Source organism: Pezoporus occidentalis, unplaced genomic scaffold (genome assembly GCF_034315485.1).
Source record: "Pezoporus occidentalis ecotype Australia unplaced genomic scaffold, CSIRO_AGI_Poc_V1 ctg81, whole genome shotgun sequence".
NCBI lineage: Eukaryota > Metazoa > Chordata > Aves > Psittaciformes > Psittacidae > Pezoporus > Pezoporus occidentalis.
This window is the reverse complement of record NW_026916170.1, coordinates 9109661-9135686: the sequence shown is the minus strand read 5'-3', so window position 1 is coordinate 9135686 and position 26026 is coordinate 9109661. Positions and strand designations below refer to the sequence as shown.

General features: G+C 40.3%; 1 protein-coding gene and 1 long non-coding RNA gene across 7 annotated transcripts in view; one reads left to right on the top strand and one right to left on the bottom strand.

Annotated features, from left to right (window-relative positions):
• SMPX (small muscle protein X-linked) overlaps positions 1–16981 on the top strand; it is a 41037-nt gene extending 24056 nt beyond the window's left edge. For 5 of the 6 annotated variants that reach the window (XM_062603662.1, XM_062603660.1, XM_062603661.1 and 2 more), the window contains exon 5: positions 15892–16981. The gene's annotated coding sequence lies outside the window, so the exon portion shown is untranslated. Of the gene's footprint in view, positions 1–65; positions 1174–15891 lie in introns of those variants that run through there. The other variant, XM_062603657.1, reaches the window with a different exon arrangement.
• On the bottom strand, positions 11480–14478 carry LOC134155984 (uncharacterized). Its single transcript, XR_009961793.1, has 2 exons — positions 13815–14478; positions 11480–12218 (listed from the first exon to the last, which is right to left on the bottom strand). It is a non-coding gene; the product is annotated as an uncharacterized LOC134155984 (long non-coding RNA).
• Positions 16982–26026: the final 9045 nt, after the last annotated feature.

Genomic DNA, 26026 nt, shown 5'->3' with positions numbered 1-26026 from the left:
TTTGAATATGCAAATTGCACATTGTTCATTGTTTAGAGTGAATGGGCCTTTGTATGTTTCTGCAGTCAGATCTAGGACTCCTACCAATACAGCTGTGCGAGTGCTCCAGCTGCTACATGTGCATTTTGAGAAGAGCCTTTCTGCAGAGCTGAGCAAGCAAAGTATTTTCCCCAGAACCTGTAGATCATGACGGTGCAAATTCAAACCCAGACAATAATTGGCCTTGGATGCATCTTTTGCTGTTGCGATTTTTTTAATTTACAGTTTGTTTAGTCAAAAAACACTTTTGTGTTGTGAAGAAGGATGTCATGGGAAAATTTGGTTCTCCCATTTGTCTTCCACTCAATCCTAATACCTCATTTCTAAATGCTTGCCTGTTACAGACTGCAAATTCATGTATTAACAGTACAGTCTTGTACAAACAACATGGTGTAATGCCTCCATTTACATTTTGAAGAAATCTTTTAACCCATGGGAGAAAATGGTCTTATATTTAAAGCTCTAAGAAATGACAAAAACCTATAAACACTATATATACATATATACACACATACACTCTGGTTACTGATGTGAAAGGAGTTAATGTGTACTGTAGCTGTATGCATCAAGTACTATATGACTCTACAGTGAACTTTACAAAGAAGAGACAATTACTGTGCTAGCTGCAGTAGCTTTGAAGAAGCAAGATAATGTGAGGAATTAAGCAAATCCTGCACGGACCAGATGTCAGAATATACAGATATCTAATGCAGTCAGATACATGTCAAATTAAATTAGCAGCCTGGGTATGATATCTTGCCTTCATGCTTACCCACCTCTGCAGAGGATCCTCTGGTTTATGTACAAGATGGTTATCAGCTTTCCCGAGCTGATTAAGACCTCCTGCTTTTTCATGGCAAAGAGGCCACATAATCCAGGAGAAGAGTGTAGAATATTCAGAAGAGGCTACAGAGGATGTGGGTAAGGGGAAGGCTACGCTGGGTTTTGAAAGTTAGCAATCACTTTCTTACCATGCTTCCTTTTCCTCCCATTTGCAGTATTTTTTCACTGTATTTTGACTTTGTGAAGTGCTAAGCATTTCATAAAAAGTATTTGCAAAGTGCACAGAGATTTCTCTGTCTTGATTTGAATATTTTGAAAATAAAACTGTAGCCAACCTCCATTTCTTCTTAACTACATTTGCAGAGATGTGACTGTTGTCTCAGGCCCTCGCTTTTTATTGCACATGCCAGATTTATATTGAAAGAAAACAGGTGGATGAATAGTAGTACCATGATTAATCACAGTTCAATCGTGCTATGATATTATCCATAGGCATATCAGATGTACACTATATTTATACAGAACAACACTCACTCATATATTATGAATTCTGCAGAGAAGAAACCATATGACCAGGAGAAAGTAGCATTTTTAGAAACTGTAACTAGCACAGAGAGTCAAATGTGGGTTACTTGGAGTACAGCCTGGGTAAGGTGGCAGAAGAGGCAGAATTCATGATGAATAAATTGAATATCACTGCCCAAATAGAGACAGCTGAGATTTTTATTTTCTTGCTTGGAAAGGAGGCCCTTCTCAGTGTCTCCAAGATCACAGAGCTTGCTGTTATGGCATTAAAAGCAAAGAATTCAAACTGAGGGAGCCTAGGGATGGGTATTGCTTTAGGAGGGCCAGCATGGCTTGCCCCAGCCCCATGACCCCCACGCTCCCCACCCTTGTTCCTGCAACACAGCTGTACTAAAGTGATGAGCCACATAGCTCTGCAGCAGCCTCTCAGCTGAGGAGAAATAACCCAGACAGCACCTTGGCTGACTGGGATCTCTGGGCACACCTTCTTTTCTGGTTGAAGAACAGCATGGAACAGTGCTGCTTGCCTTGCCAAGCTTCAAACTGCCTCAGTGCCAGGGAAACCCACCCAAAATTCTGAAAGAGCTGAAATTACAGCAGAGCTACGTCCCTTTTCTGAGACTTCCACACAAACCTGAGATGCTGGCACAGGCCTCGCTGAAATTTAGCTCTAGGCGGCTTCTGAAGCAAAAGCAGGATGACTCTGTAACTTTAACTGCAGTTTAGTCTTGAAGAGTGTGTGCAGCAGGCGGCAGTGGAGGAGTGTTTGCGGGACCAGCAAGGATTTCTTAGATTATAAATGCCAAGGAGCTTTTTGTCTTTACCGACAAAGGAATTAGGGTATCACCTCCCCTTATACAGAGGGGATTTGTGTAAGTTAAACCACTCTATTTTTTCCCTTTTGCTGGAATAGCAGAAGCAGGTAGTTTATGGTGCCACCCTTCTGGGTTTCCCTGGCTACCAAAGAAATGTGCTTTTTCACTTCCCCCACTCTCTTCTCAAGAGTGATGTAAAGGAACAGTGCACTCTGCAGCTCCCTCAGCAATGTGAAGTGTTAACATGGAAAAGACATTTTTCTGACAGTCATTTCTCTTCTTGTGCTCACTGAGTTTGTCATTCGTGCAGGTTGGCTTTTTTCAAAAGCATTAGTTTTCAAATGAAACTGTGGTTTAACTCAATCTTGTTACATCACGATTCTATTACAGAATATTTCCCAAAGGGTTAATGCTGAAACTAGTTTCTTTTTGCTGGGGGTTGTTGGTAGGGTTTTGGGAGGCATAGGTTTAGGAATTTTTTTAGTGGAAAAAAAAGGGAAAATAATTGTTGAGATAGTGAGTGAGACACTATCAGTGAGGTAAATCACAGCCAAGACATTTATGTAAATTCTGCATTGGTACAGTAACTCTTAAGGGAAACTAGAGGGCAGGCTTCTAAAATAATTCAGGCTCCGTAAAGCTGGACATAGGTACTTTATGGCTTCCCCAAAACATGTTAAGTGCCTAACTCCTAGGGGGTTTGCATGTTTAACCAGCTAAATGCTTTCAAAATACTGTCTGGAGGTGGCTCAGGAAGTCTATTGCATAAAAATAATGGTCATTGCTGTGTGTTAGCAGCCAAGCAGCTCCTATTGTAATTCTGTGAATTATCACACACAATATAACTGAATTGCCATTTCCTTATCTCTCCCTTTGTCTCAAAGTTGTTGTGTCATGAATTGTATATTATTGTGTACTAGAAATCACTTTGGACTGGATAGGGTTTTTTTAGTATTATTACATGTGTGAGTGTTGCTTAGCACCTGCACTGGGCTTGGCTTCTGACCCATTCATTGTGGCATGTTCACAGAGACCTTGTCGTGGCAGAGAAAAATGGAGAGAAGTGAACCCTCATCAAATTGCCAAGAAGGAAGTGAAATTACTAGAAAATATATTTGGATTTATTTATTTATTTATTTATTTATTAACTTCTTATGGTCCGGCCTTCAAGTATGGGGGAGATCAGGCATACAATATAAGTTTTAGGGCTTGGAGTTATGAAAACGAATCTGGAAGGGCAGTATTGAAATGTTTGGCACCACACACCTGAATGAAGGTGCAGATAAGTGCATCAGGAGACTGAGATGAAGTAGAGGCTAAGGAACCAGTTTGGACATGCCAGTTTCATGTTATACTGCAGATCTGGGCCCTGCCCTCGGCTGGCCAACAGTGGTGCAGGAATAGCTGGGGTTAAACCATACTGTCTGGAGTTTAAAAAATAGAATATTTCTGCACCAATTTGAGAAGCTGACTGTCTGCAGCAACTTCTGGACATTAGGAACGTTGAGCAGGATTTAGGCTTTCCAAGTCTGGCAGACCTGAAGTTGTCGGCCCTTCAAAGCCCCTGTCAAAAAGCTGCGCCAGCCCCATGGCAGGCTGCCGGGGAGCCAGCATGGGAGTTGATAAGAAACTGGCCAGATCAGTCATATTCAGTGTTCCATGTTGCATCAGGAGAATTGCTGAAGGCAAAATGTTTCCACTTTCAAAGCATAAACGTTTCCAAGTGGAGCAATGTTCCATCAGAAAATGTTGGACCAGTCTGACTCTTGGCATTCTCTAAGGTACAAAAGCTCACTGCATTTTAAATAAACTTTAGCAACTTCAGCCTGTGCCAACTCTCAAACAACAAATCAAGCAAATTCATCTCTTTTCTCCCATAATTATTCAACCCAATAATTCTCTTGTCATTTTCCCCTTTCGCTTCACTGAAGGAAGAAAGGTTGTGTTTGCAGTACATTAAGATGCTGTTTGTTTCTAGTTTCATTGCCCTGGAATTTAAAATTCATAAACAGTCATGATATAAATATATATAGCTTTAATCCCTGGTTAGGTATGTACAAATGGCACCAAAATTCAATTACCTTCAGGACACATATGATTGGACTTTGTTTTATAAAACATTTTTTGACATATTCCTTTCTAAAATCAGCATGAAATATAAATTTTCTTCAGGGACAAATGAAAGACAAAGTCTACCTTGCCAAGGTTTGAACACATAGCCTTTGAAAGTCTAGACACTTAACACCTAATGCTTAGACTTTTCCCCCCAAACATTAAAGTTGCTTAAGAGAAGGAGAGTATTTGCAAAGAAAAATGAATGGCAGAGCTATCATCCTGGAGGATATATGAATTGTGAACAATAATGAAATTAAAATATTCAGACAGTGTTAAAGGCTGGAGGGAACTGAAAAATCAGGCACTATGGAAGCTAAAGTTGAGTTTTTATGTGTTTGTCAGTGCAGACGAATTAACATACTGTACAGCCTGCCTTATATTGTGTCACCTGAAAACTATGATATACAAAGGATAATGGCTTTAAACTGAAAGAGGTTGGATTTGGATTAGATATTAGGAATAAATTCTTTATTGTGGGGGTGGTGAGACACTGGCACAGGTTACCCATGAAAGCTGTAGATGCCCCATCCCTGACAGTGTTCAAGGTCAGGTTGGATGGGGCTTTGAGCAGGCTGGTCTAGTGGAAAGTGTCCCTGCCCTTGGTGGGGTGGTTGGAGCTAGGTGACCTTTAAGGTCCCTTCTAACCCAAACCATTCTATGATTGTATGTCTCTGAAGTAACCTGTCTCACTTTACGTATAGGGGAAATAAAATTTTATACATAATTTAGAGTAAATGTATCTTAACTTTTGAAGATTAATAGCCACTGTTAGCTTATGTATTCAGTCTTAACTGAGTAACTCATGCTTATGTGCCATTTATTAACTGAATGTTGTTTAAATATGTGCCTTTTATCATTCAGTTTCTCAACTTTTTTTTGAAAAGCAAAAAGCCATTGACTCCACAAATGTCAGGAGGTGACAAAAACCGATGGCACTTTAGAAATATCATTAGTGGGGGCACCTACTTGTGGACTGCATAGGAATCAGCAGTGTGCCAGATATTTCACTTCCCAACAGCCTTTGCCCCTGCAGCTCTGACATCTCCTGCAAAACAAAAATTCAGAATCTCTTGATTACAATTTTTGGTTTGAAAAATAGAAATATTTTTTTAACCCTTCTCCATATGTGAAAACCATGCAGATACCAAGCAGTGTTGTTTACCATTGGGCATGCGTCTTAGGAGAAAATGCCATCTTATGAGGAGTATTAAGTGGCAGCCAGCATGCCAATAACAAAAGACATGAGCATTCAGGTGTGAAATCAGAGAACCTTTCCAGCAGCAGCATTTTGCTGTATGGCATGTTGCATTCAGATTTGTGAGAAAGTTTTTACATAATTTAGAGTAAAGCTTTAATATTTGATTGTAGGGCTAGCATCAAATGAAGTGCCAGTGTAAAAGAAGTCTGAGGCAAGTGACTTCCTCCAGAATCCCTTTTGTACAGTAAAACAACTTGAAAATCATTGTTCACCACTTAATTATGTAGCACAGTTATGTGTTCATATGGCATGAGGCAGCCTGATCTTGAGGGTGATAGCCCACACCTACAAAGGCTTTTATAGCCCTGTTTGAGGGACTACAAGAAGTCTGCTGGAAAGATTCAACTGAGAAAGTCTTTACCCTACCATAAAAATGTCAGTAAAAATAAAGTCACCTTTCTTCAAATTTCAGCCTGCCAAGTTCAACTATTTTTCTAGAAAAAACAAAACCTGGGTGACCTGAATTTTCACAGAAAATCACAGAACACTTGGGGATTTCCAATTTTCTGAGAAAGAATCAGAATTTTTAAACTAAATCAGGCACTTTTTGTGAGAAGCTTTGTTTTGTTAGATTTCCAGCTTCCTTTCCACCCCAAGCAACAAATAACATTTCTAAATTGAAATATTATCCAGGAACAGGCTGCCCAGAGAAGCTGTGGCTGCCCCATCCCTGGCAGTGTTCAAGGCCAGGTTGCATGAGGCTTTGAGCAACCTGGTCTAGTGGAAGGTAGCCCTGCCCATGGCAGGGGGATTGGAACTAGATGGTCTTTTAGGTCCTTCCAACCCAAACCATTCTATGATTCTGAGTCTAAGTATTTCCAGCAGCTGTTGTTCGGTGGCTTTAAACCCTTGATGCTATGGCTCTGGTGCAGACAGAGGCCATTTAGATTGGTACAGAATTTTATAGTCCAAGCTACTGACTGAGGATTTACAAGGCTGTGAGATACCACACTTGTGAGATCCTCCTTGGCTGCTGGACACTGTTCCTATTGGTGTTTGGCCCATGCAGCTGCCTGTAGGTAGCTCTGAGCTGAGCGCCTGGCCAAGGCACATGTAAGGCTGGTGGGATGAACCTTCCAGGGAGGGAATGGGACTACCACAGTAGCAGGCATCAAGGATTTGAGAAGTGCAAAATGCCTTTGGTCCCTCTGCTTGTGTTGCCTGCCTTATGTGGGACAGGAGAGGGTTTGACTTTTCGGAGCTGTAGGGCTTGTGGTTAGCTTGCAATCCAACCTGAAGGTGTGGCCCTCTTTATAATAATTTGATTGTGTTTAATCCATGTTACACAGTGCGATACCAGTCATTGTGTTCTTGCCTCTTGTACTTCTGCTGCAGACACCTGTGAAGCGTTTCCCCCCCCCGGGTGGTGGGCTACCAAGCACTGACTGTAGGGAGTTTCTGCAGGAAGAACACTCGCCACCATATGCATTTTCTCCTAGCTGGAAACTTTGCTTTCAGAGACACAGCCTGGTTGATAAGCCCCAGCCATGCAATTAACTCTCAGCAGGTGCATTTCATATTGCATCAATGAGTGCCTCCTTACAGAGCCTTCATCACTCTCAGCGCAACAAAGATGTCCCATGGTTTTAAATGTCACAACTTTTTTAGACTTCATCTTTTAGTAGTTGACATTTATTGCTGCCTTTTTCTGTACTGAATATTCTATTAATCATTTTATTTCTAATAGAGCTTACCCTAGCCACTTCTGTACGTATCTTTGTCCTGTACACATCACAATTACTGGTCCATAAGAGGACCTAGCAACACCTTTTTCATTTTCACAGCACACCACCACCCGGGTGAATTTCTACTGGCAGTTTTTTGCCCTGTGCCTTCAAGCTGCTAAGTGGCTTCAGTTCTTATAGGAGAAATCAATAGAATTTGTAACACCTTGAAGGAGGTAATAAGCACTTTGCAGGATCAGCTTTTGGGCCTCAGCTTCTTTACTGATGAATTTGCCATGACAATAATTCCTGAAATTTCACTGTCTCTGTTAGCCTTTATCTCAAGAATCTGAGCTGCTATTATGGAAAATAAAAATGAAATAAAACTAAAATGTCCTGTAAATCCCTTTCTAATCTCAGTGCCTTAAAATTTTTACTACTTAAACTCTTAAATCATCTGGCTTCATTCACAGACTATTTGGGTATACTTGCTAATATGATCAGGTTGACACTTTAAAAGGGGGACCAAGCCCTTGAATGATGTTTGCACTGGGAATCAATTGCTTTTTAAAGCAGAGGTGGCATAGGTGAATGAGAATAGCTTAATATGAACTCAGAGAATAATTTTTCCCTATATTGAATAATAATTGAAAAGAACAGTAATTTTAGGCACACAAGCCCTGCAAGAGCTTAGCAGGGTTTAGTCAAGTACTACAGAGGAAAACCTTTTTTTGGCCCTTCAGAAGACAGTAATTTAGAAGGTAGTAAGTACCACATCACAGTTCACATTAACAGAGGTAGAAAGAACTGCATCAACAGCTTTAATTTGGTATATACCGCTCAATCTTTGCTTCCCACTGCAAATCACAAATGACCTCATACACTCCCAAAGCAATTGAAGACGGGTCTACAAAACCATTTCATAAGAGTGACACTTTAGGTTATAAGAAATTGGAGGGAAAATATTGATGAAAAGCAGAAAATTGAAATGAAAACTTGAATTTAATGTGAGGTAAACGTGTTACAATCACTCTTCTTTAAGACATGTAAACTGTGGAGTGAAACCTTTAAGGGTAGCTCCAGAAAAAGTCACAGCAGCAGTAGTAATAGCAATAACAGAAAGTGTATCAGTTTGCATAGGCTTTTTTGTAATTACATTTTCCTCACTTTGGACATGGAGCCTGGGACCTCTAAGAGCTCCAGCTCCACCTAAAATTTGCAGAGCTGCCTGACACCTTACTGCAAATCCACAGCTGGAAGCTTGGTGATAACAGAACCCAGGGTCAGTACAGAATTTCTAGGGGTTTCAGAGCTTCTCCTTAGAAGTCAGAGCTTTGAAGCCCCTAGATGGAAGTAGGACTTCCACAGGTTTCCAAGTGTAGGACCCTGCAAAACACAGCTAGAGCCCTCTGAGAGCTGCCACCACTGCTTGGCTCTGGTCTGTGGCAGGAGAGGAGTTTTGAGGAAAGAAAAACAACCTAACCTGAGAAGAACTTCAAGGCATACCTTGAGTGAGCCAGCTGCACTGTTGTCTTCTCAAGATGAGAAGATACCTGCAGCCGGATAAGTGAAAAACAAGTCTCTTGCCGGAAAAGTTTTGAATGGAATTTTTATTTTTGGATTAACAGTTGTCCTAGAGACCAGCTGAACCATCTGAATCAACAGATTTTACTGTTGTTATGTGGTTAATCCAGTGACAACTAATGTGAAATATTGGTCCTTCAGGTAACTGACTGATTTCTGTGTTTACACAATACTTAGTCATTTGCTTTAGAAAGTTAAAAAATACCTAATGTATAGAATGCAAAGAAGCCAAGCTGATTCTTCAGCTGGCTTCAACCATGAGTCCACACACAAGCCTCACCATAAACAATATTCATGTGTATGATCTGTTCATGTGCTCTCTTGTTCATGCTTATTGACTCTCTGGGAGCAACCTGCATAAATCAGCTGCTGTGCTCAAGTAGTTGCAATCTCCAAATGACTAAGAGAAAAACCTAGCAACCGTGCACAATTTAATCCTGCTGCACTGAGCCAAATATCCTCCACAGAGTTTCAGGCACATACTGATATCTAATCTGTTTTTTTACCACTTTAACTGTTACGGCAGCTATTAGGTGAGTGCAACACCGTTCTTCTTAATTGTGTTATTTTGGCTAAGTATCCAATTTATACCTTTCAAAAATGCCACAGATTTGTTCTTTGGCAGGACATAAACTTGCAGCCATAACATATTGATCTGAAAGACCTCCATTTGATAGCTGTCACTTAAGAGCCACTGGGCTAAATTGTCTCTCTTTTGCAAGTCCCTTTGCTGACAAAGCTTTGTCTCAGTGTAGCTAACAAATTTTTACAACAGTGTAACATGAGGAATGTTTTCACTTGCCTGTTTTTTTTGTCTTAAATAGAAAGGTCTATTGCGCTTGACTAGACATCCTGTTACACAGTACTCAACTGTAGCTGCCTTGTGTGCATGCTGCTGAACCACAAATAGTGCAGAGGGTCAAAAATTGTCCCTATGTCATACTGTCTGAAGACAAACGTAGATTAATTTGAGGAATAACATATGTATGACAAAGTGAGCATATGGCTTTCAGTAATTTCTTCATGGTGAAGATAAGCAAAGTTCATTATCATGATTATTTTTGTATTTCAGTGGAAAAGACATTCTTTTTTCTTGTCTAACAATCTTTGTCAGAGAAATATAATGAAGGAAAGTTCTGACCTCTTTTGTTCCGAAATTGTTTGTACGTGTATGCACAACCTGAATCTATTTTTGGCTGCTTCCCTACATATTTCAATTAACTGTGGGGAAAGTAAAAAAAAAAAAACAAAAAAAACCAGAAGATAAACCTTTCCAGTATTTCACGGAATCACAGCCTGGTTGAGGTTGGAAGGAACCTCTGAAGCTCATGCAGTCCAGCCCTTCTGCTCATGTAGGACAGCCTACAGCAGGCTGCCCAGGACAATGCCCAGAAAATATAAATGAAGGTGAATATACGTGAAAAGATATATGAGAGATGCCTAGATATGTGAGAGTTGCTATTATTATCCTGACAGAAACATAGCAAATGTGTTGAAATAATTTGCAGAAAAGCATGCAAGAATTTAAAGTGGGCTTTTTCAGTTGGTCAAACAGCTAGCACTGAGAGAGTCAAAAGATGAACTCTCCTTCACAACCTAACACCTTTCTCTGCCATCCCATCATGGTATTAATATGTTAATCTAGAGCACATTTGACTTCCTACTGTTTCTTCTGCCATCTGTGGGGATAGCAATTCCAATACGATATAAATATTAAAGTAGTTGCATAGAAGATATGATGCCCACTGAAGGGAAGTGAGGGCAGACAAATTAAAGCAGATCCCTTGGCACTTCAGGTTACTGTCTCAGAAAGGACAAGGCTTTTACCAGATGTGTAGAAATAGGGAGTCAACAGATATAGTCCATCTTTATTTCACATTCCAAAATCCCTACAGCAATCAAAGACGATTGTCCTTGGATTTACCTTTTTCCTACGTTTTTACTTCCGAAGATCAGTGTGTTTGTAATTCTAGGGTCATTCTGCTCCAGACTAACAAAAGTTCATGACCTCTGTCCCCTTCTTTCCTTACTGAAACTGATACCCTTTTCAGTCGCAGGGTGCTATTTGCTGGGAACGAACAGATGTAATTTAAAAGTTGTGGGAACAAAACTTTTGCTTGGGTCTCCTAACTCCTTAGGAAGTCATTACCTTCGTTTCCCACTTGCACTTTTGAAGAGACATATTTTGACCCTTTTTATTGATCTTTTGCCATCAGTGCAAAATTTTCTCCAAGCAAATTTCCTCTTTTGTCCATGTGTACTGCCCACAGTATATAAGGAATGCTTTCAGCTGATTATAATCTTCAGAGTTTGCATGACTTAAATCATGCTTTGCAGCTTGGTTAAATAGTATTGTGAAGAAAAAACCCAGTTGTCTAAATGTAACCCCCCTGTCCACTCCCAAATAAAGTTCTTCTTGCTGCCTTTTCTTAAATGTTGCATGTATGACTGTGATAGTGGTGAGTAAGAGATCTATAAATGGGTTGTGGTGAGGAGTAAACATCATGTGGTCGTTCCCTTTGGAAGCTTGTTGAGTGGGAGGCATTTACTGAACCTCAGTGCACTTGCTATAATCACTGATTTTCTATGAAGTGCTAATAGGATATGTCTGTTCTCTCCTTTGTAAAGTTGCTTCTTATAAAACAGGCAGCCCTAACAGAATCTTAGGGTTAAATATGTAATGCTGGAAACTGGTCAAATAAAGACAAATTTTATTTAGCCCTCATGCTAGGTGATTCATGCATGGTCTTTAATTATATAATATTAGTACTGAATGTGGTCATTTTATTACATATATGGAGATGAAGCCAAAATCTGGATTCATTTCAGGTTTCATCTTCTTTCAGCTAACATGTTGTATAAGAACAGAAAATACTGACAGTTGGAATTACTGGTGCTTTTTATAGGGTAAATCTTCTATCTGCTTGCTGTTAACAAGTTTGGGCATATTTTCAAGGGGAATAAAAAGGAGATGCAACAATAAAAACTGTCATTTTGAAGAAGAAAAAAGGTGAGATTTTGCAATTCATTATTAGGTTTATTTTTGAAGTTGCATCTCTGTTGAAGAGCACATATATTAAATAATTTCTTACATTAAAATAGCCATTGCTTCTCACTGTATTTAGAAAACTCAGGGACCCAATTTTTCTTGTCCCATAAGAAATGCTAACACTGGCATCAGACCAACTTCAATCACAGCCTTGTGGATTCTCAGACAGAGAAGGAAGAAAGTCTTGAGGGCTGAGAAACTCTCCAATTCCATGATACAAAAAAGCTCCTAAGCATGTGCTTATGTCCATCCTTAACCGGGGCAACACTGGAGCATTTGCTGTCAAGTACATCCTTTTCCGTTTTCTTTAAAATAGCAGAGTGTTGTTCAGTATAGTAAGGCTGATTGGAGTGGCAGGGGAGGCTCTGGTAGATAAGCTGCAGCAGCTGAAAGAATAACCAGGGAACATAACTGTGGGGATTATTAATGTACCATAAGCAACCTATTTTTGAGTTTACTGACTCCCATTGATCTCTGGAGGAGTTTGAGCTCTAAAAATAATGTGCCTTTTGGAGGTGAGAGAGGGAGAATTGGAGCTGGCCAGGGGGAAGTCTGAGTGGACTGGAACATCAAGGGTAGATAACAGAGGGTCTGCTGACTGCAGAGAAAGTTCAGGTAGCAATTATAAGCAACCAGAGAGTAGAGGCTAGACCTGAGATAAAGATAATATCATTAGAAGGTGTTAAAACAGCACTGCTTGCAAGCAGTGTGCTTCAGACAAAAATTGATAAGCGGAGGCTTAATTTTCCTCTACATCTGAGCACTGAGGCAAATTTATCATCATGGCAACTTGGTTGCGCCTGCATTTGAATGGCAAATGGCAGGGTTCTTGGGCACTTTACTATTTTTTTTTTGCTCATCCTTTGAATTAACTAGTCTTGTAGGTGCATAGCCTTCTGAAAGACTGGCTTTCCTTTGAGTAAAGCTGCTATGTTTCAGTTGTGAGACAGCACAGTTCTCTCCAGACTGGGAGAACTGGAGACAGCAGACCCTTTGGTGGGTCAACTGACTAGTGAGAGTCCTGTGCCATGGTAGGAGGAAGAAAAGAGTTGCTTGCTCAGCTAGATGGGGTATGATGCCAGTTGGGACCTTTCAGCCCTGAGGTGGTAAAGGTGTTAAGTGATGTTAATATTGATTTCAGAGGGAGCTGGGTGTCAAAGGTCTGGGATCTATGAGGAATCGAAGAGAAGACAAAGGACTACTTGAAGAAAGGGAGCATGTGGCTCGAAGTAATCCCAGCAGCCAAATTACTGGGATTATTAGCCACACAGTAATACAGTATATAACACCTTGTTGCTTTACTTTGTAAACCTATTGACAGTTCCACAGCAAAGCAGGGACAAGCAGGGACCTTGCACCTGGCCCACAAATCCACCCTGACCTTCGTAGGTGCAGGGCAGCTTTCCTGGGACAAACAGTCTCTTTCCCGACTCACAGACTAGCTGAGGCTTGAGAGCACCTCTGGAGACTGCCCAAACCACTGCTCAGGACAGGGTCACTATGCAGGGCCATGTCCAGCTAGATTTTGATTATCTCCAAGGATGGAGACTCCACAGTCTCTCTGGGCAACCTGTGCCAGTGTTTTGTCACCCTGACAGTAAAAAAAAAAATGTTTTCTGTTTAGATTAGATTCTGTGTATTGCAATTCCTGCCTCTTGTCTCATGTCCTGTCACTGGGCACCACCAGTGAGGAAAATCTGGCTCCATCTTCTTTCTACCCTTATCAGCAAGATCCTTGGGAGCTTGGTGTGTGTAGCACAGGAAGGCTGGTATTAGGAGGTCAGCAAATAAGGAAAGGTTAAACTAGTTAGAGAAGATAAGCATGGAGCTGCCAAGCAGGGCAGATGCCTCCTCAAGGATGACAACAGCAGGAAACACAGCCTTACTGTCTAAGACACTGAACCTGCTCGAAAGACGTAAAAAATATCATGTAGGCCTAAACCCCAGAATGCTAAATTACAGCTGTCCTTCACACCACAAACCTGCTTATGATGCATTTGGAGGCAGAACATGATGTTGGCCTCTTTCAGCAGACAGATCAGAAAACACTTGTGACACCAAGGACCACATTAATCTGAGATGTGCTTGCTGCACTCTGCACTTTCTCTCTCTTGATCCCAGGCTTGGGTGCTCAAGTTTAATCACAGCCAGCAATGTTTTATCCACCCACCAACAGAAAACAGTCACCTTGTGATATTCAGGAACAGGAACAGAACAGTTTGAACAAGAAAGGAGAATACTTGACTGGAACACACAGAGAGCTCATGTAGGCAGGCAGTAATTATATAGGACAGGATTACACATGCATGTGTATCCTGGGGAGCCATCACATACTGCCTTAAAGTTGGATTTTGTTTTGAGATCAGAAAGGTAAGTGCCTAAACTTACCTGATTGGAAGGAAGTTTCAGCTGAAACAGAACAGTACATCGCCTTACTGAATCAGGCTATGAGACAATTGTGTTGTTTGATTGTTAATGTCATAGTGCATGTTAGTAGCTCTGCGTGTGGTTTATGATCTCTTCCCTGTGGACAATGACACCCCCTCACTTTACTTTGAGTCAAGTTAATTAAATTTTGACTTCTTTATTCAAAACAAAATACTTCCAAGCAGTTAGTGTAAACCATGCAGGGTTTCTCTTAATAGCACGTCTTTTCACCAGGGAAGTGAATGCTAAGCAATTCCAGCCATTTGAATGTTCCTCCACTATTTGTTCCAATGCGTACAGCCTACACACATTCATGAGCAAAGTAAAACCTCACTTCATGCAGCATATAGTGACATATAGGTTGCCATTTATTTTATCTATTCTGTGCTTTTTCTCGACTTCTTAAACATTTGTTAAAGGTTCATGAGTTCAGTAAAATTTACCAAAAATAGAGCTGTTTCTCCACCTCAAATACCTACATCTTAGCTGCTGAAATGTATATACTGAGAAAGTTAGTGTCTTGAGCTTTTGACAGTTAATTGCAAAACCTGTTTTCCTCGGTATTGAGCTGTCTGGAACCACCGATATCAACAGCAACCACCTGTACCTCCTAACGTCAAAGAAAAGAGGAATAGACCCTATGCTGGGCTTCAAATTAACTGTGACTATGCAGGAAAGAGTCTCTGTAGACAGGTCAGTCGAAACTGATCATCATTCCTTAGAAAGCAGCTAATTGCCACTTCCTCCCCCTTACTTTATGTAAGTAAATAAATTAACTCCAGTGGGATTTATACAAACAATACAGAAAATACTATGCTACAGTGTCTAGGATACTGTCTTCAGTGCTGGTGAGTCCTGAAAATTAAAGCAGAAATATGGGAGGAATGGAGTTGTGACAAAAATAGTTACAGGAACAGATACGCTACCAAAAGAAGAGAGGCTGAAAATCCCTGGGACTGTTAAGTTTGGACAGGAGACAAAGAAGGAGACTCACTAAAGGCAGAACAGAGGAAGCAAGAGAAGAATATATTCAAAACAGCTGAAAAAAAACAAACCAATAATAAATGTATACATATATTTATTATGTATGAATATACCAGTAAATACTATTTACTAGTAAAGTAAATACTATTTTTATACAACTGATGCATCCCTACTACCTGCAGCATGGTCATGCTGCTGTGTGATGTGTTAGAATTTTCTGCTTGTGCCTGCTGAAGCAGTGCCAGGGCTTTTCTGGGTAAGAGTCCCAGGGTCTGTGTAGGGCTGGACCCTGCTCACCAAAGTGCAGGGGTAGCCCAGGAGCCCCCTGAGTGCAGCCCTCCAACCCCATCACAGCTACCCTGTACTGAAGGCAAAACTCCAGGCTTTAGAATCTTGAGCTCTTATCAGTCATGAAGTTTCATCAGTCACAGATTTGAAGTGTAGATGGGAAAAGCTATTGGATCAAAAAGATTTGTTTTACACCCACTCTGTATTGCAAACAAGTACACTCACTGAAAGTAGGAAATTGCAGGTGTGGGGAATATACTCTCCCCTTCCCAAATTTACAGGTACTTTTCTGCATGCTCTGAAAATACCTGAGAGTGCACTGATAAATTATTAATTTCTGGTCTTGTATTTGTCACACAGGTCTGACAAGAGAAACTGAATGGATTCAATGAATGGAGAGAATTTGAAATATTTTCTATATTTGTATAAAGACTATGAACTTCCTAACTCTGCAGTACCCCATAGGAAGCATCTTCTTCGTACATGTGTATCGACACTTTCTTGTCCATTTTGTTTAACATAGGAAAGTCGTGCTGAAATAAAACAGAACACAGCAACTAGCAATGAATGTGTATATATTCAGGAATGATTTTGACCTGAGAATGTGGAATAGTGTGATTTGAAGTTTGAGCAAAAGTAGAATAACTATTTTAAAAAATTATAAAGTCTTTATTTACAATTAATTGGGTTTCTTTCCTTTATAAAAAAAAAAATCAATATGGACAAAAGAGTTTTAAAATTATTTGACAAAATGCATAATAAATGAGGAATGTAACATCTAATTTCCTGCTTGTACTCCTGGTTATAGGACAGGAATCATGCATCTTGTAATAAAAGAAATGAAAATATTAAAAGGGATGGTCTTTCTGATGAGTTTAGCTAAATTCTTCTTTTGTTGTAGAGACTAAGTACTTCTTAAGAATTTACAGTGCAGTGGTGTTCTGACATTTATGCATCACCTTTACTTTTACAATGAAAATACAATATGTGAGCTAGTTGATAGAAAACCTGCAACCTTTCCTCAAATAAACAGGTCATCCAGCCTTGATGGAACATGTTCCTGAATATAGGTTGAAGGATGACTATCATCTTCAAAATCCCATATAAAAAGGGGACGTTGAAATACTGAAGCTGGTCAGAAAATCATGTATGATCACAGCAACTCATACATACAGTGATTAATCCCTGACACTTGTTTTATATGCACTGTACATAAATGAAGACTGTTCATTGCATATTCTATTTTTGGAAATGATATCTTATTGTTAGAGAAATTTAATACTCTGTGTCTCCTTGGTCTCTCTTGTGTTATTTACTGGGAAGGGATAAGAAGAATTGTTTTGTAATAGTACTCTACCACTGATTGAAACTATTCTACATGCTCTGAAACTCTCTGCCTGGTTCTTCTTTATTCAATTAAAATAAAGATAATTATTCTGCTTAGAAAACAGTTTTCAAGTTGAAAATTACTAACAATGACATCTGTTTAATTCTTGCTTGCTTCATCAGACAAGACAAAAGCTTACTGATTATTTTTGTATTTTAAATTATTACATATATTTGCATTGCTTTGTACAGGAAATTAGAAAAGAGCTCTACTCACTGCAGCTCAATTAAAAATACATTCTTGTATTTTTTACTTTCAATATGCAATACCAACATTGCTTAATATCCTGCTTCATCCTTACATGCTTATGGCTGATTTCCCTTATGGCATTCCTTGCAGGCAAACATCCCCAAAAGACAGGTTGAAAAGGAAGTGTCAAGAGACAGAGTGCATCAGGACCACCTTACATTTACATACTGATAAGATTAATGTGTCTATTCAATCGAAAATGAACAATTTTTCCCGACCCTGCATTATCAGTCAGTGATATTGGACTGCATTGTTCCTGCCAGTATGGAAGTGATAAAACAAGGAGAAAACATGCAATCCCTTGAACATAAAGCATGTTGAAGGTGAGATGAGTCAGGGCCTCAGCTTTTATTATTCTTTACTCACTTTAAAAATACTCATTCCAGAGAACTCTGGAAAGTTAAAGCCACAATTTTCCCCTCCTTTCACAATTAGGAAACTTCATAGTGGAAATTCTGGCTGATGGGGAGAGCTGGGACCAGATCCCAGTCGTCATATCTGAATGTGTAAGTGAAAGCAAAAAACCATCCCTGACCCAGAAGTGTACTACTTTTGCCAGATTTCACCTTCTTGCTCCCAAATGGAAGGGTGCAACCAATAATCACTGAAACATCTTCATTGTGGGGATGAGTTACACAGAGGCAAAGAATATTTTTTTAATAAATTTCATTTTTATTTTAAATAGAATTTCAAAATACATATAATTTAGAAACACCTCAAGGCTGACAGCTACAGGGCATGGGGATCAGTAAGGACCCTCAGTTAGGTCTTAGCACTACAAGGAATCCTTATGAAAGCACAAAATTAGCAACTAAGTGCTAGAAAAAAAGAGGATATGAAGGCTCCCTGTTTCTCAGGAGGCAAACTGTTAACAACTGGTATGAACCATCATGTTCTATTGATGTTACTTTTCATCTAAGTCTTATGAAAAGGTATGACTGTAGGGAGTACACAGACCAGTGAAAGATGCCCTAAGAAACTGCAGTCTATTACTTCTGGCATGGAAAATTTTGCCCTCTAAATGTTAGATTTTGGCACAAAGTTAGTGAAAGATTGAGGTCTTAAAATGAAGGATGAGCACAAAAATGCATAATAACAGAGCGTGGTAAAATCATGCCTATTTCATGTGGTTACCTGCCAGCCTTTGAGTGTATGAGCTAAACTCACTAACGCCTGCATACAAACACCTTACTAATGTGACGATACATGACCAGCTGGCCAGTGAAGCCAGAGGAATGGTTGCAGCAAAATAAATAGTTATTATAACTGAACCACAGAGAGAGAAACTCCCCTCCTCCCCACAACCCCATACCTGCTTAATGAAGAACCCATGAAATGAAGTAAAATAGCTGGATTTCAATGTCATCCCTGCTCTCTGGTCTCCATGAAGTCCTGTTATGGCAGTAAATCAAAAGGACAGTATTTCCATGGTGTCTCTAAGCTCTGTGCATGTAAGGTGGAGGAAGAGCTTCCTTTACTAACTCCCTACGCAGTGCTCTGCACTGTAAGTTTTTTATTGTCCCAGTGGTGAAAGGGAGACTTCTTTCATCTATCTGAACATGTTTTTCTGAGAAACTGTTCAGGAGTGTGGTGGAGACTTATTCTTTTACAAAAAACAGAAACAGTTTTCATGCTGTGCCCACAGCAAAGGGTTTAGTCTAATGAGACACCAAGACCTTGACGCATTTGGGAAGACACTTCTAACTGTTGGTCACTGAACAAAAACACACTGTAATGATTTCTCTGATCACCTGCACAGAAAATCCAAACACACAGAGGTGAAGGTAAAGGTAGAGGCAAAACAATAATTCCTGTTACCTGACATCTTTTGGTGTGTTTGAATGTATTTCTAGTTTATTACTCTGGTTTAATCACTTTCAGTTAAAACATTATAATGCTTCTGCATTTCCAAGACAAATGATATTACTTGCCTTAAAACTCTGGAGGTTTGGCTCTGTGCATAACTTCAATTATGGAACTAAGCTGGCAGTAAGTAATGGTGTAAGCTATTATTTTTAGTAGTAAAAGCAAGGCCCCACTACACTACTTTACTTACTTTACTAACAAAACATCTGTAGTTGCATTCTACTGTGTTTGTGGATGTGAATTCCCAAAATCAGTCTTGAGATGTAGTTCATTGAGTTTAGTGGTGTTTTACCAGGTCTGTGCTCAGTGTAATCACAAGGGTAATGAAGATGGTCCTTTTATTTATCTCTTTTTCCATGCAGTCTGTAAATTATTTATAGGAAGATGTAATAAAAATCTGGCACTTTGGACATTTTGTATCATAAAAAATTGATGTTGAGAGAAGAGAATCAGAGAAGGGTGTCCAAGGACAGTAGTTGTATCTTTCTTGGTAATAGCTTTAGGGCAAAAATGCTGAAACAATTTTCTTCTGTCCTTGTGACTAACTCCAGGTTTCTCGAATGTGTGCTCATTCAATTTGAATGAGTTTTTGCCTTATAAGAGAAGCAGATTAGGTAATATGCTTGACAAAATAAATCCTGATTTTGGTAAATGAGCTGCCTAGTACTACTGCTGAATAGTTACATGAATAATTACAAAATAAACTCCCCCTAAAGCCAGTTTTTCAGCCCTCTAAAAGTACTGCAGCCTCAAGAGAAAACAGTTCTCTAGAGATAAAAGCCTAAGGATTGCATGTGTGCTCAGTCAAACTTGGTAAAATCCAGTTTTCCTGTGTCTTTGGAAGCAGTCTAAAGCCATTTATAAAATAAATACATCTGTTCATATGTTATACTCACTTCCCACTACATTACTTTGCAGTAACTATGAAGTAGATGTTTTCAAAGATATCCTAGAGATGACTGGTGACTAACTGCAAGTGCAATAGGAAAGTGACAATGTTTCGGCCCTGATACCAACTGTGTGATTCATACACACCAGTGATTGGTAAATCTTGTCTGGGTGCCATACCGTGAAAAGTGACCTAACCCTTGTATTTTTAGTGAAACTGAAATTAATTTTCTTTCTTACAGATTCCACATTTTCAGTAGATTTTTTTGTAGGTCTTACACTACTTTCTATTGAGAGTATTCTTCATCTAATACAGTGGATCTTCAGCTCAAATTTTAACAAGTAGCTCAGCAGGAGCACTGGAGCAGGTCCAGCAGGCTGGAGAAAGGTTGTGTGCTGGGCTGACACATGACAGATGAATGCTTAGAGGAAGGCCAAAGACTTGAGGAGACATCTGAAGGCCTTTTGGATCCTTGATCCTAGTGAATTCAAGAAAACCACCTTGTTTCCTACCAAACAGTCCTGGTGTGTGCAGAGTGTGAGCAATGGAAGAAGCTATAAGGGTCGAATAGTTAGGGCGCTACTACTCACTGTTGCTGGGTGCCGTCATAGCTGCTGCCAAGGCTGTCCCTGGCCTGATGGCCATACATGGAATACATGGAATTAAGAGGGTCAGGAGCATTTGTGCTTTCCTACAGGAAAAGCACAGTGAAGTAGCAAGCACCCAGACACAAAAAATCAAATAAAACACTCTGACCCATCAAACACACAGTGTCCTCTTCCCTCTTTCCATGACAGCCACATGTCACTGGAGCTGGGGTATGGTCTACCAGCCCTCTGGCTTTCACAATGTTCACAGCGCTTCTTGAATACTTCCTGCATGCACATCCGTGCACTCATCCTCTGTTTTTATTGCTGAAGGTTAGTGAGGATAAATGGAAGCCTTCAATGCTACTTTCTATGGCCAGTTTAGATCTCCCAGATAATCTCCCATGAGGTCACCCACCTCTTCTAAATGTCATGCACTCATGTGATCTGAAAGCCTTCACAGGCTGTCCTCATGCCTGAATGACATCCCAGTGACTCAGGCACTAATGTCTCCAAACACAGCCACCTCTTAATTCCCTGCTTTGACTGTTTCTCCAATAAGATGCTGCTGACCATCCTCGCACTGAGAGTGATCAAAAGTGGCAGCGTAAGGAGAGCTTTGTGAAGACTGGGAAAATGACATTGGACAGCACCAATGGTTGAGAAAATTCAGTCAGCCTCAAATTTGTAATAGTCTTTGTGACACGAATGGGACATCTGGGCTGTTCTCTAGCCCTTGAGAGCAGAGGAACATGCTTTGCCTACACCGCATACCTAGCAAGGCAAGTGAAAGCTGCATGTGCTATAGTCATGTTGCTGACCTAAAATTGGTGGCCAGGTCATCTGCTGTTGTAGTGTGACACTGGCAGTGTTCAAGGCCAGGTTGGACAGAGCCTTGGGTGGCATGGTTTAGTGTGAGGTGTCCCTGCCCACGGAAGGAGCGTCGGAACTAGACGATCTTAAGGTCCTTTCCAACCCTAACTATTCTATGATTCTATGACACCATGCCATTCATGTCACTGAAGCTATGCTGGTTTGCACCAGCAGTTGCTTTTGCTCCAGCCTCAGAGAATCGGGGGAGAAAGAGAGACTTCTCTTTCTAGGCTGCAAGGGAGGAAAAAAAGATGAACAGCATCCTTCATCCTGTGTGAGGGTAAAATTCATTTCCTGGATTGCTATTTCATGTATAAAGCCCTTGGCTCACCAGGGCTTATCTGAAAAAGGGCCGCAGTAGGTGTTCTGGAGGAGCCTGGTGAAAAGCATTATTTGGAAAGGCATCAGATGGAACTGCAGCCTCCCAGACTAAGATCCTGATGGGGTAGTGGCAGGCCAGGGCAGCAGGGAGGGAGGACCAAGGACCTCTCCTTTCCTCCCTTTCCCTACAGCAGGAACTGGGCTCTTCCAGCCTTGTCTCTTGCATGGTCTCCCCCATCCAGCCCACTTAGTGAAGGCTTCCTGCCCTGCCGTTCTTACTGATTTTTTTGGCTTACTGATATTTTACACACCTTGCTCCTTCTCTTCAAAGAAAAGCAACTAAGCAAAAGTGACATCCAGAAGTGCAAATTCTTAATACCCAGAACAAGAACTACTTCTACTCTACCAATTTCAGCTAAGATAGAAAGCTACCTACTTTATTTACCTTTATGTGAGGCAGGGGAAAAAGTAAAGAAAAAATAACTCTGGCATCAGCCGTGGTGGAGATAATTTCTGTACTACCTGTCAGTTGTCAAAAATGCGTTCTTTACAGGTTGATTTCAGCAGAAATGTTCAAGTTGTGACATCACGAGCAAAAGCTTTTTAAATAGCAGTGATGTTGACCTCCCAATGGCTCTTCCTGTGAAGAAAGGCAGTGCATTCAGGCAGAAAATTCAAATGCCCTTTGTCCTGTACATTTTCAGCTTACTGAAATGCTCAGCAAATTTTCCAAGGAGCAATTATGGTGTCTCCAAAACACCACACACCAGCACGCAACACAACCTTTTTCCTATTTAAGGCTTTTGTTTTTCAGCAAAGCATCTCTATTTGAAAAATCACTTGTGTAAATCATCAAGGTCCGATAAGACACACGCCTCATATTTCAGAGGACTTTGTGATTGAAGGCTTATTATGAACAGAAGATCATAGAGTGCAGTCCTCAGAGGGATTCATAAAACAATCTAATCCATCTCCTTGCCTCCAAGCCCAAGCAGCTATACTTGCCTAATTCCAAGCAGATTTGTAGGGAGGATATTATTCACAGCACGTTTTAAAGATCCATCCATCATGGCAACACTACAACCTCCCTAGGCAACTAGACGACCTATCCTAGCATTTTGTTGTCTTTACTGTTACAAAGTGTTTCCTAGTTTAAAGCTGATATTATTGGCCTGCATAAATATAACATAGATGTGTGATATTACATGTGATGCCTGTGTAGGAAACATACAACACTGAGTAGAGCAATGCAATTAGAAAATTATGTCAATCCGATCAATTTCCATCCTAGGGGTGTGAAAGCAAACCTCGTATTTCCCCAGGCATGGTTAACCCGTGTGGAAGTGGCTCTTAAGTGGGGGCCTTGGTCTCTTGTGGTTCTTCTAGGTCAGATTACAAAAATAATGAATCTTAAAAGAAAATGGGCTGATTCTTGCTGAACCCAAGCAACAGCTAGAGGATCCCAGTCAGGAGAAGAGCTGGTACCTCCTCCCAGTCATATGAAGCTTCCTCTTCTCCAATGCCTATACCGACCAAAACCAAAGCAAGGCAGAAAAGGAAGGGGAGAAATGAGTGAAAGTTCTAAAGTCAAACCTTAATCCACTGCATAAGGCAGAGGGTGTAGGTCAGCACACAGGTCATTGCCTTCACAGGCAAGTAGCTCAGGTAAGTATGCAGGCAATTGGTGTCATTAGAAATTATGTAATTCAAATGAAAAGAGTCAGCATGAAAAGAGTCAGGACACAAAATCTGGTAGTACTTCCCCAACAATTCTCTCAGTTGGGATTTTTGGTCATGATGAAATGAAACACAAGTGTAAGAAATAACTTACACTATATGCCAGAGAGCATTTCTTGTCTGAATATTCTAGGAAGCTGACATGAGGCTAGCAGCTAAAACGAGTTGAAGCTTTTTTGGATCTACGGCTTACTACATACAGTTGTGTAGTGGACATAGACAGGCTATAATAGTTTTTAATAACCTGGACCTTTTTTTTCTTAATACAAACTTTTACTACCACTAACAAGCTCAAGAAAATTCTTTTCTCTCCCCTCCATCCAGATTTATTATATGAGAAAGTAATTCTAACTTCCCAGCAGACCATTAACATCTAGCACATCAACCCCATTCAAAAGAATAAGCAGAATAAAGATGTCCATTTCCATCAATGAACACATAAGCTTTAAAAAATAATGGGCCAAGAGGAGAAGAATGTTACTCCTCCATCCTTACACATAAGTCCCATAGTGACGTCTGCTTTTATGGCAGTGCAGGCTTGTACAGGAAGCTAATATTAAATAGCTTAAGGTTGAAAAGCTTGGCTCCCCTTGGAGCCATTTGTGACCTTTAGAAGACTGTGCAAACCAGAAGCTGGTAAATATTTGTTTCTAAGAGAAACCCAAACAATTAAGAGCAACAAGAGTTATTGACAGAAGGGACTTACAGCAGTAGCCTCATGGGAGGGCAGTCGCCAGCACTTTCTAAATGTTTCTAAAGTGCCCATTCCACGCGACATTATCCTGAAACAGATCAGACAGTTTGGTGTCACCTTGATAGCAGAACCACTGCAGTTTAGTAAGTAGGAAGGACATTATCATGAGGGGAAATGGCCACTAGGATTGTTTAGCTGCCTGAAGGGATCCTGGCCTTTGAAAGCTCTTTCTGCCTTTGAAAATACCCTGAACACTTCTATTCCTGATGTCTTAGGGATGCCTATTTATTCTCTCCATTTGTCTTTATGGCTGAGAATTGCAGAGTACAGGAAACCACAAATGGCCTATAGGAATTCAAGCTCTCTGCAGTGCCTCTTTTTGGAGGTTGTGGTAATGTATTTTAATTCTGAAGGCTGTGGAAAAGGGGTATTTTCTCCAATAACTCTTTTCTGAAAATATGAGAAAAATCAGGAGAAGGCCCTATGTGTCGAGCTGGGAAAAAACCCCAACCAACCAACCAACCAACCAACCAACCAACCAACCAAAAAAAACCCCTCTCAATCACTTAATGAAATGTTTCCAGAGGGCGATGTAATAGGAAGCAATCCTACAAGCCTGTCTGCTTCCAAGGCAAAGCAAGTGAAATCAGCAGTAGTGACAGCAAGGACGGCCATGCAACACTGGTGGCTGAAGACCCTGCTCTCTGAAGTGTCAGTGAAGGCTGCAGCATGAGAGTGTGGGAGCAGACATTATTGCTGACCTTCCCCAGATTTACTCACTAGAGCCTGCTGACTCCCTATATACCACTGATGTTTACACATCCTGTAGATGTGTCTACACATCAAGAGTTAACACATTAAAAAATAACATACTGTGTGTAGAAACTCAGCAGGCTTTCTTCTATGGCAGATGAGGGACTTAACTCTGAAGGGCCTTCCATGCAACCTTTATTCCAATAGGACCATTAGGAGCTGAATATACCATGCATATCAGGTGAGAAAGCTAAGGCTGAAAAATTAAGCTAAGACAGATAATTTGGCCCCCAAAACTTCTATATGCTAAGAACGTTGCATTTCTACTTGTACCAGAGTTGATGGCAGATTTCCTATTGGTTTCAAAGGAATGAAAACCAGCCCCTGTTTCCATACAACTATGTAAACTTTGAGCTGGAAAAATACTTGTTAGATCACAAAGCTCATTTGAAGAAAATTGCAAAACATAATGCCCTCAGAAGATCCGTCAGTCTTTAAGAGCTGTTTTGTTTTGTTTTGTCAAAAGCAAATAAACCTGCTTGGGGAAATATGGACAGGTGATTTGTATAGTGATTTCTTCCATTTTCTTTTCATTATTTCTACATACAGACTCTTAACCAAAGTCAGGCATAGTAAAAGCATCAGGTTGTGCAGTTTGTTTGCATAGATTGCTTGTTATTTTACATGTATAGCTGGTGGGTGTCAGAAGTGAGTAGGTATGGGTAACTCAAGCTATCTCCTGAAGTTGAGTGTTTTCTTTTTAGGGGACTGTAATCATCTAGCTGTGGAAATGATGTTAGGGTGTTGATGTTGGGAAGTATAGCAGAATACACCTAACAGGATCTGTCTTTTTAAGAGCTTTGACTTGGCTAGTGTGATGGAAGTGTTAAGACTAGCAGTGCACAGTAGCTCTTTGCATAGTAATGGGTGAAAGTCTGCCTCAGGCCTAGTTTGTGAAGCTGGTATATTAATTTTGACTTCTTTTTTTTTTTTACCATGGCCGTAGGCACATTCATGTGTTACTGTGAGCTAAATGAAGGTGTAGGCAGAGAGATTATCTACTCCTCTACATATATAAAACTACTTTTTAAGTCAAGTTTCCTCAGATGCGTCATTTCTATAGTGTACATTAAGGAAAT